This window comes from Nicotiana tomentosiformis, chromosome 7 (genome assembly GCF_000390325.3).
Source record: "Nicotiana tomentosiformis chromosome 7, ASM39032v3, whole genome shotgun sequence".
Classification (NCBI taxonomy): Eukaryota; Viridiplantae; Streptophyta; class Magnoliopsida; order Solanales; family Solanaceae; genus Nicotiana; species Nicotiana tomentosiformis.
In genome coordinates, this window is record NC_090818.1 from 128663847 (window position 1) to 128669799 (window position 5953).

The following is a 5953-nucleotide window of genomic DNA, read 5'->3' on the forward strand; positions in this document are numbered from 1 at the left end:
CTCAGTAAAAAATTAATTAATTTACCAATTCTTTAATAAAATCACAAAGATCTACAATTAACACAGTTGATCATAAAGGCTTTAAGAAAACCTTTTATTGGCGACTTCCTCGTCACTGAATGTAGGTTGTCACTAGAAATTTTATTACATGTAGTGTGAGTTGTTGAAGCCAAGTAAATTATTTTTAAAATTAATACTTTTGTCATAGAAAGTATTAGTTAATCTAAACTATATTTATTTTTAGTTTATATATAATTTTTGTGAAAAGTTTTCGCCAAGGTCTCCCAGGGATTTCTCCCCTAGTTAATATAATGATTTCTAGAATCACATTACTTTAAAGGACATATCTCATAATTAAGTACTTAAAAAAACATTCGAGAAAAGTAGTTGTTGAGATTATGAAAAATCTCTTAAATATACAGATTATACCATCTTTTAAACTAAATCCATTGCCAACTCTCCTGGAATGACCTTGGTCAATTCCTCCTTCGATGGTAGAGCTTATGGAGGCCGGAGACGATCTATTCTGATTGCCCTTTCAGCTAAAAATAAACTGGGGTTTATTGATGGAACTTGCAAGTCTCCTCCCTCTGATTCTCCTGATTTCAATCTATGGAACATGAGCAATGATATGGTAACCTCCTGGCTGCTCAACTCACGTTCTAGAGAGATTGCTGCAAGTGTGCTCTACTCCAAATCTGCACAAGAACTTTGGACTGCCCTTGAAGATCGATTTGGACAGTCCAATGGCGCCAAGCTTTATCACCTACAAAAGGAATTAAGTGACTTAGTTCAGGGGTCAAGTGATGTTGCTGGATATTTTACCAGAATCAAAGGTCTGTGGGATGAGCTTGATGCTCTCACCACTACTATTCAATGTTCATGTGCTTGTACCTGTGGTGGTAAGGCTAAAATGGTGAAATCATTTCAAGATGAAAGACTTATCCAGTTCCTCATGGGGTTGAACGATGGATATGCAGCTGTTAAGAGTAACATTCTTACGATGTCACCTTTACCTAATGTTAATCATGCATACTCCTTGCTTATTCAGGATGAAAAACAAAGGGAGGTTTATGTTAACTCACAGTTTCCTGCTGATTCCTCATCATTTCAGGTAGCTAATTAAAGCATCTCAACACAGAAAAACTTTTCTCAGTTTGATTTTAAGGGAAAGAAGACTGCCCTATCTCGTACCTATTGCAAGAAACCTGGTCATTTAGTGGATAAATGTTATAGAATCATAGGATTTCCCTCTGATTTCAAGTTTACCAAACCTAAGAAATTTCAGGGACAAACGAGGAGCAATGCAGTCTTCACTTGATGACACAAGATCTAATGGTGTTGGTTTTTCTGAATCTATTCCTGCAGGACAATAACTCACTTCTAAACAATTCACGCAATTGGTTCAACTCCTTCAACAAGTTAAGGTCAATTTTGCTAGTGTTTCAACCTCAGATGCAAATGCAAATGCAGGCAACTATGCTGGTAAAGGTTACAATAAACCAATCTCTGTTCTCACTTATGTTAATTCTACCTATTGGATCCTAGATTCAGGAGCCACAAAGCATATGACTTCTGATTCTAGCCTTTTTTCTGCTCTAAAGCGACTGCCATTTCCTAAATTAGTTAGTCTACCTACTTCCTATAAAGTAAGGGTCACTCATGCTGGTAGTGTGTGTCTTTTTCCTGATTTGATCATTCACAATGTGCTCTACATTTCTTCTTTTAAAGTGAACTTACTATCAGTTCACAAGTTGTGTCAGCAATTAGATTGCTTATTGATCTTCTATTCCATTGGATGTGTATTGCAGGACCCTTTAGTGAAGAACCCTCTGGCTGTGGTAAAGAAGATGGTGGTCTCTATCTGCTACCCTACTCCAAGTTAGAACCTAAGAGTTTCATCAAGAAAAATGTAGTACCTTTAGCTAGTAATAGTTTTTCCAGATGTAGTTCTGTTCTTATTTCTTTTTCCGCAAACAGTGATTCTAATGTAAGACTTTGGCACATTAGATTGGGTCATTTACCTTTTCAAGCAATGGAATATATTAGTAGTATTTCTGTTGTTCCTATCTCCAATTGTTCTTGTGATATCCGCCCTTTAGCAAGGCAATCCAAATTGCCATTCTTTTCCAGTAACATCAAAACTAAAGGTGTTTTTGACTTAATCCACATAGATACATGGGGGTCCTACAAAACACCCACTTATAATGGCTATAAATATTTTTTGACGATTGTGGATGATTTTAGCAGAGCAACATGGACTTATCTATTAAGTACCAAAAGTAATGCCTTCTCTGTTTTAAAGTGTTTTTAGCCATAGTTGAGAGACAGTTTCATTCCAAAGTAAAAGTCATTAGATCTGATAATGCTTTAGAGCTTGGGGGAAGTACAACAACTTCTATTTTTCTTACTTCTCAGGGAATCCTTCATCAAACTTCTTGTGTGGGTACTCCACAACAAAATGGGATAGTAGAGAGGAAACATAGACACCTCCTAGAGGTTTCTTGGGCACTATTACTTCAATCTAAAGTTCCTATTGAATATTGGGGGGGAATGTATGTTGACTGCAACTTTTTTGATCAATAGGTTTCCTTCAAGGGTACTCACAGGGAAAACACCATATGAGATCCAGTTTGGATCAATTCCTTCTTATCATTTTTTAAGGAGCTTTGGGTGCCTTTGTTTTGCTTCCACTCCCTCCCATAATAGACCTAAATTTGCACCTAGAGCTAAACCTTGTATTTTTTTGGGTTATCCTTATGGGAAGAAAGGATATAAACTACTTGATTTAACTACTAAAAAGGTCTTTATTTCCATAGATGTCCAGTTCTCTGAGTCCGAGTTTCCTTTTTCTACTCAAACCTCTTCAACTCCCATTGTTTCTCAATCAGGTTCTGTTTCAATTCCATCTTAACCTATGCCTCATCCTCCTACTTCTTCAACTTTTTCACCTTCTAATCACAGTGTTTCTATTTCCTCTCCAGTCCAAGCTTCCTCTCCTATTGTTTCCCCTCACAATATCTCTCCAATCATTCCCTTCGGTCCAATTTTTCAATCTCCACAACTAACTTCTGCCCCACCTCTTAGAAAGTCAGAAAGACCTCACAAACCACCATCCTATTTGTCTGTTTATGTGTGTAATGCTGTATTTTTTACCAATCTGACCAAATCTTGTTTTATTCCTCCAGTACAACCCACCATATTTCCTTTTGCTGCACTCTCTACCTCTAACCAACAACTCTTAAACTCTATCTACAATATTACCGAGCCAGTTAGTTTTTCTCAAGATGCATTACACCCTGGTTGGAGACAAGCTATGGCAGATGAATTTGCAGCTTTGGAGGCTAATCAAACTTGAGAGATAATGGAATTACCACCCAGAAGGAAGGCTCTTCCATGCAAATGGGTCTACAAGGTTAAACATAAATAAGATGGGAGTTTAGATAGACTAAAGGCTCGATTGGTCATTCGTGGTGATACTCAACGAGAAGGGATAGATTTCAATGACACCTTTTCCCTAGTACTCAAGATGACTACCATACGTTGCATTCTTGCAGTAGCAATAAAAAAGAATTGGCAAATTTCATAATTGGATGTGAATAATGCTTTCCTCCATGGCAACCTAGAAGAGGAAGTTTACATGAAGTTTCCTGTTGGGATGGCTTCACCTAGTCCTAATCATGTTTGCAAGCTAAGGAAATCTCTATGTGGTTTAAATTAAGCATTTCGCCAGTGGTATGCTAGACTTGCAGCAACTTTGAATTTTAAGGGATATTCTTCTTCTTTAAATGATTATTCACTATTTTTCAAAAGGACAAGGGGTTCAATTTCTATAGTCGCTGTTTATGTTGATGATATTTTACTCACTGGAAATGATCCTACAAAATTGCATCATTTGAAGATCTTTCTTGATACAGAATTTAAAATAAAGGACCTTGGGGACTTACATTACTTTTTGGGATTGGAAGTTCTTCGAGAACCACATGGCCTCATTGTCACTCAACACCTCGCCTTCCTCATTTTTCGGCTGCTCTCCGTGTTGTTAGATATATACGAACAGATCCAGGGCAAGGACTATTTATATCTGCAGCTTCTTCTCTAAAGCTTCTTGATTTTTGTGATGCCGATTGGGGAGCTTGTCTTGACTCCCAAAATCAGTTAGTGGCTATTTTATCAGCCTTGGAGGCTCACCTATTTCGTGGAAGTCAAAGAAACAGACTTCGATCTCTCTTTCATCTGCAGAAGCAGAATATCGTTCTATGCGGCGAGTGGTTGCTGAATTGACTTGGTTGAGTCGTCTTCTTCAGGATCTATCTGCACCTCCATCTTTTCCGATTCCGGTGCATTCCAATAGCCAGGCTGCCATACACATCGCTCGCAACCCAGTCTTTCACGAGAGAACTAAACATGTTGAAATCGATTGCCATTTTGTAAGGCAGCAATTTCTTTCTGGTTTAGTCTCTATCTCTTTCGTACCATCGTCTTCTCAACTCGCCGATCTTTTTACCAAGCCTCTTTCATGGCCTTCACACTATTAGATTCTTGGCAAGTTGGGGCTCTCTTCTCTCCCCTCTAACTTGATTGTGGGGGGGGGGGGGGGGGATGTTGATAGTGGTGATTCCAATCTTAACAATGGTCTTGACCAAGAGAACAAAGAGAAGGGTTTGGTGGAATCAATGAGTCTGATTGATCGATTTAATCGAAGTATTGAATATAAGTGTCCCAAATCTGATTTGAGTAACGAGATACGTGGCAAAATATCAGGTTATACATGTGGCAAGATCACAGACGTAAGATCATTTTATGTTGGATCTCATCTTGTTCATCCAATTGATGAGAAGGACAGGTGCACATTACTGGAAGCTCACGAATTCTTTGTGATTATAGGAATATTAGTCTGTTGTACAGCTATAGGGTAGCCAATAGAAAACATACACTTGTACAACTCTATTTCTCTGTCTTATTTTTCTTATCAGGAATTTGCATGTATAAGTAGGAGACTTTGAACAGTGAAATAAACAGAGAAAATCATTCCAAAAACTTCGTCTCTCTCATTTATCTTCCTATTTTTCTACATAATAAGCCTTTTCTGAGTAGTTCAGAAATTTTATTTCAAAAAACATTATTAGTACTTAAATTAAAGCATCATGTCATATAGCAAATCGCATAATTTTGGCAACTTGTAATACTCAAAATAAGAGTTTTGAGGAGTACTCCATATCTCTATTTAGGAAATTGAGACATGACAAGAGTCAAGACATCAATGAAAAACTTTTATGTGCACTCAGTGTATGTGAATGTAAACATCGAATATTTAAACAAATCATGATTTCACATATGGTTCTTTTTAAAAAAAAAATATTTTTCGTCTCGAACATTACAATGACAATCTGTGAGCAGTATAAATAAACTAAAATAAAATTCGTTAATATTTAAAGTTCTATGAGGACTGCTCTTGTTTATTTGAATCCAAATAATATTTAAATTGCAGACAAAAAAATATAATTTAAGAAACATGCAATGTATAATATAGCAACGAATTATTTAACAATAGGTTAGCACTGATTATCAATAATTAGAAAGAGGGACAAACCCAATGTGAAGTAGCAACAGGGCAACAAAGAATGTAGACTGCATAAGAACCTTCGCCATATTGCACTTTCTACTGAAGAAACTAATATAGTTTTTAATTGATTTGGAGCAAGGTATTTAACAACATTATTATATAGGGGTAAAACCAAACTCCACTTGCATTTAATGTAATCTCATGAAAACATAAAAATAATATTCATTTAGCACATTAATAAGCCTTAATTATCTCATCTATAATGGATTACAGCAGATTCTGTAAATTGAATACATATACTAAGGGGCGGAGCTAAAGTGCATCTTATGAGTTCGATCGAACCTATTAGTATTAGTCCATATTTTGTATAAAAAATTTATTAAATAT

General features: G+C 36.4%; 1 long non-coding RNA gene across 1 annotated transcript; it reads right to left on the reverse strand.

Annotated features, from left to right (window-relative positions):
• Positions 1-329: 329 nt before the first annotated feature.
• LOC104120712 (uncharacterized) lies at positions 330-4502 on the reverse strand. Its single transcript, XR_691716.4, has 2 exons — positions 3948-4502; positions 330-766 (listed from the first exon to the last, which is right to left on the reverse strand). It is a non-coding gene; the product is annotated as an uncharacterized lncRNA (long non-coding RNA).
• Between the last annotated feature and the right edge of the window lie 1451 nt (positions 4503-5953).